At 38.7% G+C, this 13,061-nt stretch overlaps 1 protein-coding gene across 1 annotated transcript in view; it reads right to left on the bottom strand.

Annotated features, from left to right (window-relative positions):
* The window catches only part of c1ql4b (complement component 1, q subcomponent-like 4b), a 28,566-nt gene that overhangs the window by 12,973 nt on the left and 2,532 nt on the right, over nt 1-13,061 (bottom strand). The window lies entirely within an intron of this gene.

A 13,061-nucleotide genomic window follows, 5' to 3' on the forward strand; every position in this document is an offset into this window, starting at 1 on the left:
TTATGCCAGGTAATTCCAATATTTGATTAAGTGTGCAATGGGATTCTCAGAGATTTTATGTCATTTTTTGTAGAAAGTGAACTCCTGCACCACCATTGGACCCGAAACGCAACACAAGGTCTTGGGTTCCAATGCAAATAAAGGCATTTTTCTTTGCTTTGATCAGACTCTGATGTTCTTGTGGATTTGGACTTGATTTTATATAGCGCTTTATCACCACACTCAAGCAGTCTCAAAGCGCTTTACATATCAGCTCATTCACCCAATCACTCTCACATTCACACACCAGTAGGACAGGACTGCCATGCAAGGCGCTAGTCGACCACTGGGAGGGTTTAGTGTCTTGCCCAAGGACACTTCGACACATAGTCAGGTACTGGGATCAAACCCCCAACCTCTTGATCAGAAGACGACCCACTACCACCTGAGCCACGGTCGCCCTTGTGTTATGATTCACTTTGTAAGTCAGTATATTAGTAATCTGGTCAGTCCTTTTTTCTGTTTTGTTCTTTGTCTATGTGTCAAGGATTTTGTGTGTTTGAACTCCCCAAACTCCTGTCAGTGTGTGTGAGTCGAGTACATAAGGAGTTCCCCTCCTCCCTCCTGTTTCCACCCTTCCAATAATATGGCAGAGAATAATTGGAGGAAGAGCTGCAAATACAGTAGATACATTTAGCACATGTAATGTGATTTAGCACAGCTGTAGTGTTGGCAGTAGCTGGTTGTGTATGTATTTATTCAGCATGTCGGTCCTATGAGAAAAGTCACAGTTTTACTCACAGATGGCTGCAGTTACTGGAGGAGGTGACATTTGAGCGATTTCTTTTTTCACTTCATTCTTCCTGTCCATCTTTCCTTGACTTTACCTGCTTTTTTTCCTGTTCTCCCCACATCATTGACTTTCTCACAGAAAGCCTCCCGTATGGTGTTTCTCAGGCGTATTTAGTAAATCAGGCTCTGTGTCTCAGATTATAGTTTCTCAAGACTACATGTATTTCTTTTACTGCAAACAAGACATTGTGCTCATCACTCCCTAAATAAAATCATGTTGTCCTCAAACATTTAGGCAACATAACCAACACTGTGTAAGTGATATGAACACCACCTCCTTGAAGTGGCCTTTTATGCAGTTAATTATATTTACCAGGCAAAAGGACACTCCGTTATTTATGGCTTACTTTATGGTTGGGTTCCTCATGCATAATATAGGTTTACTTATCCTAAACCCGCACACAGTGAAGATGCTGACATTTACAGTGTCATGTTTATGATTAATTCATGGTTTACACTCTCCCTCTACATATATATACAGTAACCCTGTGGAAGACTTTCATACATTTTATGCACATATTTACAAGACTGGCATTTAGAATATCATCCTAATCATTATTAATATTATTGACACATTGCCGAATGATTAAATCATAAGTGAAAGGTCATTTGAGCCGTAATAGGCGACAATAAAAAAAAAAAAAAAAAAAAAACACTTTTGCACTGGCCTGAAGTTGCATACCTTCTTCTCATCAGGGCATTAGACAGTGTACAACATGGGCAAACACACAGTGAGAAACTTAACAAAATGCACTTCTAAGGTCAAATAAAATTTAACCATTTGTATAAAACTGTGGGAAGTAGAACCCCTGCAGATGTGGCTCAATTTGACTGAATTAAAACTAACTCAAATAGTGAAAGGCAACAGGGACAAAAAAAATATATAAAAAGTACAAGTGCAACAAATAGATAAAGATGTACAAATTATTTATACATTTCCAATATACAAACAAGAACCAATTGTAACAATGTTAAGTTTTTAAGGTTAAATAAATAAAGAGGTTGAAATAAAATAATTAAAAAAAATATGGCTGTCACTTTAGCGAGTTAATTGCAATTAATTAATTACAGAAAAAAAAAAAGTGATCTTATCCTTCAGAAACTCCGTAAGTTGAGGATTTAAACCGTAAGTACAAGTGGAGCTGTCTATGAAAAGGGCCGTAAACCTACGGCTGTAGAAGAACTGATCAACCCTCTCTATGCAGCAGTCCTCTGCTGATGCCCCGCCTCCACAGACACATTTTATTCATATTATTCCCCGGTCGTCACGCCACTGGAGCAATGAAGTGATGAAGCGACCGCAAAGAGCGACTAATCATGGGCGATTTAAGCGACTATAGTCGCTGAAGTGGCGCTCTGTTTGAATGCACCTTTAGAACAGGCTCATATTGCCCAAACGCTGGCTTATTTCACCCTCTGGTGAATTTCTTCCGGGTGGTTGCCATGGTAGTTCTAATCAATTCCATAACTCAAAGTATATTTTCACTCAACAAAAAAAATGAAGATTAGTTAGGCTTTACAGCAGAGGATGGTAACAATAAATAAATAAATAAAAATAAAAATTCTGCAACTTCAAAAAAATTGTATGTACCGTGCGTACAGGATTCCAGCCGGCGGCGCCACTGAGCACTTCAATGCTAAACGAGTAGTGGCTAGCACAGAAACTTGGACAGTGCTAACTGCTACATGCTCCGAGCATGCCGTGTTGCAAAAACTGGACAAGATGACAGGGTTCAGAGCCTGATCTCGTTAGATCTCGGTAGCTAAGCAGGTCTGGGCCTGGTTAGTAGTTGGATGGGAGACCACTGAGATTTCCAGGTGCCACAATGGGGTGGCACTGGTAGTCACCCCAGTGGTATCTGTCATTGTGTCCTTGGGCCAGACACTTCACCTACATTGCCTAGTATGGATGTAGTGAGTGAGTGCTTGTGGTGGTCGGAGGGGCCGATGGCACACTATGGCAGCCTCGCCTCCGTCAGTCTGCCCAAGTGTGGAGTGAAATAATAATACCTTAATTCTGTAAAGCGCTTTGAGTGTCTATGATAAAGTGCTATATAAAATCCAATGCATCATTATTATTATTATTATTATTATTAGAGCCAAAATGAACAAGTCCTGATGTTTTATTTAATTTGTATTTTCTATTATTTGGAGATTAGAGTACACATCAATAGTCCTCCTGATGGTGTCAGCAGCCGTTGGGACTAGTCTCAGATAAATATAATAATATAAATGTTATGCCTGCTGTTCAAGTCTGTTAAAAACAATGAATTACTTTATAAAGACTTTTTGTTAAATATCAGTCCTTTGATCTGTCACAATAATGTAATTTAAATTAAAATACCTCAAGTTGAGGGTGTTTTTGGCAGCAATTTGTAGGTGTGATTAAAAAAGAGATTAATTAGATTAATTAATTACAGAGCATAAATAATAAATCGCACCATTTATTTAAATCTCTTGACAGCACTAATAAAAATACAAAATTACTGATAAATTTTACATTGCAGAGATGGTATTGACGTGTTTTCTCTGTCCTTGCTCTTAAAGATCCATCTACACATTATTTTCTCTTCAGCTCACTGGACGTGAGGTGGGAACGTCCTGTAAGATCTATTACCCTTGGAAATGCGCAAAATTTAAATAGCGCAATAAACACCTGAATTTCGAAAAAGCACTCAAATATTGCTAAAAAGTTTTTACTCTTTCATGAGGAGGTATTTCAAATGTTTCGATATAGAAATGTGTCGCAATGTGTACTGAGAACTAACCCTAACCTTAACACCAAATCCAATAAACAAACAAAACACGTGTCCGTTCACTTTGAAAACAAAAATTAATTATTTTTTTTTAGCAAAAATTAATTTTCCGGTAGTGCACGTGCGCGCATGTACATACACAATCTCAGTACAGTATGAACTCAGTACATGACACTGGGACATTACTAAGCATTATACTTTAAAATCATTATTGCCTCATTAGACATGAAACAACAAAGGAATACGGAGTGTTATAAGGAGGTTCTGAGCGTCCGTCTTCCAGCAGTGAAGTCTCACGGGATGAGATTTCAAGGGGTTTAAGAGGCTCCAGCCCAAAACAATGTTAAATAAAAACACATTCACATTTGTCGACATTTTAAAAATGTCGCTTTTGTTTTGCAAAAATCTGTAATGGAAACCCAGCTATAGAGACAAAAAAAACACTCACACCCTCATTTACTCACACATTTGTACACAATACTATTCAAAACAATTATGCTGATGTATAGGGAACCCACACATGCACCTTGTTGCTCTGAGGCAGACGTTCCATCCCCTACACCATCATGAAACTCCTCAAATATAAATGTGATTAGCTTGTATTATCATTCATGTGTTTTTAGAGAAATGTGTTTTTAGAAGCCTGATACAGAAAAGTCTGCTGGATCAAATGTCAGTAAAAACAAGAGTGATACCTTGTTTCTGTCAGTGGGTAGGAGGCATTGAGGCTTTGGGAGTGAAAACGAGGGGAAAGCAAATCAGGATTATTGTCAACGGTGGCGGAGATTGATAACGACAGCTGAGTGAATTTCTGTCTGTTGGCTCAGCGCTGCTCTGGCTTGATCAGCTGTATCTGGATAGAGGGGAGACTCAAAGGACACAGGGGAAGATCACACTGCCTACACTTGTTTTAGGGGGAAACATTAAATAGGGAAAGAGCGGAAGGCAAGCGATGAAGTAAATTGATGGCATAGGAGTAATTGACCGACGCGTTTAAATGCTCCATAAAATCTACATTTTCAGCAGTGTTATTGTATTTTAATCTTGATCAATAATGTGATATTTTCTGTTTCTATGTCTTGTATTCTCAATGAGCCAAACCTTGTTTTGGAGAAAATTCATGGGACACCAGAAGCAAGGGACGGAAGCATATTCTGGATTAAGTGAGACAGGCAAGCGAGTTGGTGTGTTAACTATTGTCCGTATATAGAAATCCAAAGAAGAAGCCTTGAGTGATAGAAGAGGAAGCTGTTGGGAAAGAAACTGATGAAGCATGGCTGTTCCAGAGGAGGAGGGATGCATAAATGAGGGTGCAGAGGTGTTGTGTCCATGCACAGTGTGTTATTCTTTTCAGTTTTGTTTTGCTTCGCGGCAGCGCCTTGATCCTCTGGTAATAAAACTGACAGGATTCATTCAATGTGATGTACAGACCTCTCAGAGCAGAGCGGGCGATTGGGAAAGGGTCTCTTAAACTTACCTGAGGGACCTCTGAGGGAGAACTAAGAGGTAGAGGAAGGGCAAGTGAAAAAGACTCTCCTTTGCTCTCTCTGCCTTCCTGCATGTGTAGCAGATGTATCAGTTACTTTGATAAAGTCCTTTTTCTATCACGTTCAAACATGTTTCAAAGATGTGCACACACAAACAAGCACACGGGCGTTAAATCTAACACAGTTGCATTCTCTGCTGCTCATTGAAAAAGAAAGTTTGCTTCGTGAAAAAGAATAATGATCTAATAGGCAAGCCATAGGAGTGGACAACAAAGAAATGGCAAAACCCAGCCTTCTCCTTTTAGCCTTGACAATATAATGGGCATAGCCATTATCAGGAAATCTATGTCAGATACAAATAATGACCGTGCACATGAACATGCACCTAAATGTGCAAGGCATTAAAGGATCCCATAAACAAGAAAAGCCACAGGGTGTATATACTGTAGCTATTCTTTGTGTTTGCATAACAATACTTTTATCCTGAAGTACAAAGTCTTTCTGTAGTAGTAAAACACAAAGGAAACCAGTTTATTATTCATTCTTTCAAAATGGTTGTACCAGAAAGGGGAAAAGAGGTCCATAACACTGAAGTAAAACACCTTTTAAAGGACCTCATTAGATGTAACATGTTCATGTTGACACTTTGTCTGTAATTAGCAGCATCTCGCTCTCATCTAGTGGAGGCGAGCTCTTCTTTCACGTCATTGTAGGTGTTATTACTTTATTGAAATACAGTAATCTAACTAGACAAACTGTATTTACAGAGAAAATGCAGGTGAGAATGCTGTATGCTGAAATTGACAAAAAAGGACTCATGTCATTGTCAAGGAAATGGAAAAAAACGCTCCCTGCCTTTGAAAATGATGTCACTGGCTTGCCTCAGCAGCCATTGAGAGGGTGTTCCCATAGCTGACATTGCTATGGAAACAATCAAAATACCAGCAAAGGTATGAATAAAGACAGCACTTCCACAACCTCCCTCCCAACGAGGGGTACTAGAAAGACCTTTGCTAAAAGTGTTAACGGAAAAACTTACAAAATGCCAGGACACAACAGGATAGTCTAAACGTTGGTGTACTCTGATTGGTAAAATCGAACTAAATTTAGGAATAAGTTACCCGCAAAAAAATGTACAGAACAATAAATATAAGAATAAAGATAAATTATCTTAAAGCTGCAGAATCATCCCTCTGGTCCGTTTTGAAATCAAAACTTAACCTCCCCTACCAGTCTCTTTATGAATGCTCTTAGCGACTTTTTCTCAATAGTGACTAGTGACAAATGTAGGGACTTTATTTTGTGTTATTGGAGAGTTTTCTGGTGTTTTAGAGTCTCTGACATGAATGTACGCATAACTCTGTTACTGCTCTGCAGCGCTGCTGACGTCAGCCTGACGTCAGTCCCCGCCACAAGCTCTCACAGGCGGCTCTGATCTCAGCTGCCGCTCAGGACAGATTGACAACCATCACTCCAGATCCCGACTGGAGAATGAATTGCGTCCGTTCTCTCCACTTTCAAAAAGCTTCTCCTATGTGTACATGCGGCATAACCCATCTGTTCTCGCTCTCCCTCTGACACCAGTACATGAGGCGGACCTTGCACAGTCACGGGGATCCGCAAGGACGCAAAGCGGTCCGTTCCTCCCCAGTATGTGTGTGCTTTTATTCTGTTGCTTCTCCACGTTGGTCTACCTTTTTCCGCTTGCTTTGCTGTGTAACTGTTGAACGTCTGCAACTGCACTTTTACTATCAGTGGTACGTGAACACGCCTGACTTCATCCGATCATCCAATAGTAACGCCCGAAAGAGCTCATAAAGCACACGTGTTTGTAGAAAGATCTCTGATTGGCTGAAATCCAAAGTCACACTCCTGGATTTCTAAATATATTTTACAGGGACAGGGGAAGGGGAGATTATTATCTGCTGCACTGTATATATATATATATATATATATATATATATATATATATATGTATATATATTTATCCTATTTATCCTTTATTCTCTATCTATCCTTTATTTATCCCTCATCCTTTATATTTATCATTATTATTATTATTGTTGCTAAGTTGTTCTTTGTTTTTTTATTTTTGTTTTGTTGTTTGTTTTGTTTTGTGCACCAACTACCAAGACAAATTCCTTGTACTGTCCTTAAAACTGTACATGGCCATTAAAACATTTCTGATTCTGATTCTGATTCTGAGATACACTGTCCACTCAGAACAATTTGGATGACAGTATGCTCAAGGATGATTATGAATTTTTGACCAAATTATGCCAAAAAAAAACTTACAAACTGCAGCTTTAAGAGTGAGATTACTGAAGATTGCTTTACAGCATTCTTACGATTATTCTTTAAAGATGGGGAGAAGAGGTCCATTGTGCTAAACTGCAACACTTTTTAATGGACCTCATTAGATGTAACATGAAGTTCACATTCACAACTTGTCAAATTTCCTGTAATTAGCAGCCTTTCCCTCTCATGGCAGCAGCATCAAAGCAGCTACTGGAGGCTAGCTTGTTTTCCCTGTCATTGGAAACAATATTACTTCATTGTAATACAATATTTATATTAACATCATATGTTTTCTTTACTTTTATGTTTTTTTTTTTTTTTATTATATAAACTCTAAGTATATTTAATGCAGTTATAACCAAGAACATATCAAATGCTCACACCTCACATACACACTGCTGCTATTCTAATAGTGTGTGCAGCAGGAATGTGCCAACACCCCAAAGATCAAATGTCCACCTTTAATTAATCTCTTCTCCAACCTTTACACCTCACATTGTTAAGGCCGAACCACATGTCAGGGCATTTTGATGAGCTTTATAAGGACTTCAGTGTGTTCACCAGTTCTTGCCTCCAGGAGATCTAACCAGGTGTCAATAAAAGACCAGCTGAAATGTTACCAACTACAGACAGACCAACTGACCAGGCTAGGTTTGACCGGATTGCACCAGCTATAAATATTCAAAGTCCCACTCTGTGCTCAACACTGAAAAGGGCAAAGTACATATTGGTGGTGAATTATATATCAATTGAAAAGGTCATCTACCTCAACACCAATATTTTGATGAGTTATGGGACACAGTGAAGAATTCATTGCAGTGAGGGCTTAATCTTTGATGTACACTTGATCCTTAGCTGCACATTTAATTAGCGACGAGTGAGACCATCATCCGGCAACACAACTCGATCCCTAAAACATTGTTTCTTCCCTCAACCCTTTCCTCAAGGGTAAACCTTAGTCCATTCCCTGTGGACGATCCGTCCATCCATCTCCCTCCCTCTCCCTGTCTATCAGGCTCCTCTTCTGTGTCCTGCCTGTCTCGGCAGTGATCTCTCCCCGGGATGCATCTTGTTTTCAGCTCCCCCTGACAAGACATTGATCAGCAGCGAGCATGTCACTCTGATGACGGCTGTAGACCGATACACACACATGCAAACACCTCTTGCTGTGAAACAAGCTGGAGATAGAATTGAGATACTCTGAAAGGAAAGTCTTTTTAAATGCATATAGGGACGGAATATAATGATGTACTCTGTTATAAGATACATTTACTGAGTACTGAATTGATAGAACATTTTTATAGACTCAATCATAAGGATTTTAGATCAGGTACCATAAAAATGTAACAAGCAGCTCTGGTTCTCAAGGTTTCTTCCAGTCAATTTGAAGCGATGTCTAAAGTTTATTGTGAATGCAATCCAAACCCAAACAAGGTGTTAAAATCACCAGCTGTTCTGCACCCATTGAGCCAAATCAGGGACTATCCCTATGTGAAAGCCTCCACTACTACAGCAACCAGATTTACACAATGCCACACATTCTAAGAGAGAGACAAACAAAAAAGAGCCGTCCACCGTGGCCTTGACACCAGTGTGTCCCCTGTAATGTTTGTGTTGTTTTTCAAGGACTTTCCTAAAGAAATATAATCCCAAATTGTGAGTGTATTTTTTAGGCAGAATAATAAAAGTCAGAAAAACGGCTCTTTGTCAATGATGATATATAGGAGTCCTATTTGAACTGTAGCAAAGCAGACACCTGTGACCATGAAGAGGAATAAGCAGGTCAGATGAGAAGGTGAATGAATGAATGAATGAATGAATGAATGAATGAATGAATGAATGAAAGCATGAAGGAATTAAAGACCGTGTAAAGCAAATAATGACATTTTCTTCTAAACACATTAAATAGGTCCTAAATGTATTCCTTAACACATGTACAAAGTCATTCAACCATTTAATAATGTAATTGTGCAGCTAGGCTTCAAAAACTGTATTTCCAATTTCTGTGCTCAGGATTTAATGGGCGGGTCAGAAATCAGGGACGCGTTACGTAACAAAGCCCTCATTAGCATAAACCCAACCCCGCTGCTGAAGCACACCAAACTTCCACCGCCTCCAGCGGGCGCAATTCGTCCCCTAGCCAAAAACAAATCACATAATCGGACTCAGGGAAATACAACGCGTCCGCTGATGCCACGTGAGCATGTTTATAAACCGCAATTTTGTTTTTCGCCTTTAGGGGGCGCAGTTTTGACTCTATCCGGGAGGGATGCACATATTCGGAGCAGACTTTTCCGTTTGGCCCGATCCGAGCACTTTTGGAAGCACTGCAGCTGCTTTCATACTGCTCTCTCCCATAGACAGAATAAGGAAGTGGCGCCCTTACCACGCGTGGGCGTGGTTTCAGCGCCTTTAACTGACACGCCCCCACTGTCTCAGAGCAGAGAGAAGTGCTCGTTTTTCCATTATTTTAAGACCTAATTTGATATACTTAGAGATTTTTTTCATCTTTCAAATTTGGCTCAGTGGTCAATCACACATGTTTCTGTGGTGTGACAAACTCATAACACAAATGTATTTCTGCTTTACACGGACTTTAATGAATGAATGAATGAATGTATGTAACACACTTACTGTTTTCAATCTCAACTGATCCTGATTCAGAGTAAAAATAGCTGCAAAGATGAGGTGAAACCACACATATGGAAGGTGTTTGGAGACGTGATTCTGACCATGCAGGGGGGCAGGTTGTGACACGTCTTGATTTGATGTTTAAAACACTTTCAGTCACCACCTAGATGGACACAAGGCATGTTTCATAGTTTGACAGTTGACACGTACACATGGACTTTCAAACTGACACCTTCATCAGGCTGGTGTCTTGCACTGCTTTTTTGCGTTGTTAGGATCGGGTCCTCTGAGTGACACAAGAACAAATGCATTGTTTAGACTCTTTCTCTCGCTCGCTTTCTACTTCCCAGTGTAAAGTTTTCTCATTGTCCAGATTGCTTTGCTTCCCAAACAAGTGCTTGTCAATGAAACTACATCAGCCCTGAATTGGGTTAAATAATTCAGTGGAGGTAAAAGATAATTAATGGGGAAAGAGTCAATAGCCAGTGTAAAGTGTGTGTGTGTGTAAAGGAGGGGCACAGGTGAAGGAGAGACGATCTCATCTAAAGTCTATGAAAGATTTAACAGATGGAGAAGACAGGAATGACAATGTCTGTGAAGGCACGCACCTTACAGAGTCCCCCAATTATATCTGGCATTTAACTGTCTGTCCTCCTTACTCTGCCCCTCAAGCACATCCTGTCAAATCAATAACAAAAATAAATAAATATATATATATATATCTTTAAGGAACCAACCAGTCACCAAATGGATCTACAAGTCATGATAAATCCATAGTAATCCAGAATTACAGCATTGAATTTGTGTTTGCGGTTGAGGTGTGCTTTCCATTTTGAAAACAATTTCTATCAATAAGGCATCAAGGCAAAAACTACAAATGATAGTTTAATCTCCCTAAATATGAATAAAATATGCTCCATTTCCTGACCTGCATTAAATTATTTTTTTATGTAGTTGGTTTTCAAGATTGTTTGTCAGAGATTAAAATACAAATGTGCCACAAAAAGAAGAAAAACACTCAAAAGGGACATAATCACATTTGGTGGGACCCCAAAACAAACACACACTAAAACAGGACGATAAACAAAAAGGCAGAAAATTACACAAAACTTTAGACATACAAAACGACAACATAATTACACAAAATAACTGTCATAACGCATGCAAAATCAGCACATACACCGTGTATGTGTTGAAGAACACTGATGTTGTAACCAGTAACATATGGTAATAATTTGCTGTACTGTATAATTGACGTGTAGAGAAACCGTGATAGCATTAAACAAGCAGACTGTAACAACGCAAGGCCTGTGGTTTTGTGCTAATCCCCAGGACATCAGTCTTCTGCTCTGCAGCACACGTGTCAGAATCACATCTCCTCAACAGAGTAAAGGCTTAACACTCGGAGCTTGTCATATTTCTCCAGATGGAAGCATCCAAGGCTTTTCCTGGAAATACTGTTCATTTATTTATTTATTTATTTATTTATTAGTTTTAACGTCAAGAGTTCCTCAGAGAACAATAGCCAGATGTTACATTTGTCCTCTGTGACTTATAGGACTACAGGTATCCTCTTTTGGCTGTCACTCTCTTTCCTTGCTTTTCTCTCATCGCCTTGTTTAAATATTAATAATCATAATTTGAACAGCAACGGCTGAAGATTACTATTTACTATTTTGCCTATATTAATAATTCCGACACCCACGAACGCTGCACACAGTTATGCACAAATCTTCAAGGTCTGACACACCTTCCATCCAACTTTCAGGCAAACTTTCCAAATACATTTAAGATAAGCAAAGAATTTCATAGGATCTCATGCCTTGATATTAAAGGTTTTAATCACTTTGTAATGGTGAACTTTATAGCTATGGTCTACATTTTTTGAAAGTAGTTGAAAAAGAACTGATTGTTTCAAACTAGCCTTAACCAACATTGTTTGTCTCAAACTCGAATCATGGCACAGCTAAGCACTGCTGCTTCCCAGTACAGAAATTGTGGGTTTGAGTACCACTGGTCGCCCCGAGTTGTTTCTGTCTGTCCCTGTGATATAAACTGGCATCCTATCCAGGGGGGGGTTGCACCACTTTGGAACCAGTGTCTGCTGGGATAGGCTCCAGTATCCCCTGGGACCTTATAAAGGATAAGCAGCATCCGAAAATGAGATGAGGATCAGGGAAGCAACAAACTGCTTAAACACCTGATTGATCTCAGTACATCAGATTAATTGTCATTTATAACTCAATTTAAAGTTTAATAATACTCAGCATTGTTTACCAAAAACCTGCATTTCTGTTTATGAAAATGTTAATTTACTAGAAAGTTGAAACTTTTTGACATAAATTATTGTTATTATTATTATTATTGATAATAATTCTACACTTTGATGAATTATTATTATTATCTTCAAAAAACTAGATATATTTCAACAAAAACATTTTTAAAAAAGTAAAGTATACTGTGGTGTTTTTCTTTTAAGTAGAACAATTTGTTTGGGAATAAATAATTTATTTGAGAACCTGTTAGATGGCTTAAAATAAACAGTAAAAATTAGGCATAATTGCCTTATTCCTTTACAAAATGGAGAAAAACGAGAGTTTACAGATACTGAAAGGATTTACATGTTTTCAAGACAGTTTAGGCCTAATGGTCTGCACACTAGACTAGAGTTTTTAGCAAGGTTCTTTATTTTCTTTGTTTTAGTGAGCAGGAATGTGCCACACAAAGTTTAACTGTCATCTGGTGGAAATACAACCATTAAAATGTGTGAGAGAAACCTTTTAATTAATGCAATATTTGTTTTTGTTCACATAGGTGCATGCTGACTTCTTTATTTAACTTACTCTGAGACTCTATAATACCTCGTGTTTATTGAACAATAACCAGTGTTTGATGAGGCTACTCCTCCATTTGTGAGCTGTCAGTGTATGAAATATGTGGGAACAACGCCTCATACACCTCATATAAAAACACTTCTGTTCAAATCGAAAAAAAAAAAGGCCATTTGGAAAAAGGCAAACCTTTCACTTTGTGAGTAAAAATCTGAACTTCTGTAAAT

This window comes from Gouania willdenowi, chromosome 5, assembly GCF_900634775.1.
Source record: "Gouania willdenowi chromosome 5, fGouWil2.1, whole genome shotgun sequence".
NCBI lineage: Eukaryota > Metazoa > Chordata > Actinopteri > Blenniiformes > Gobiesocidae > Gouania > Gouania willdenowi.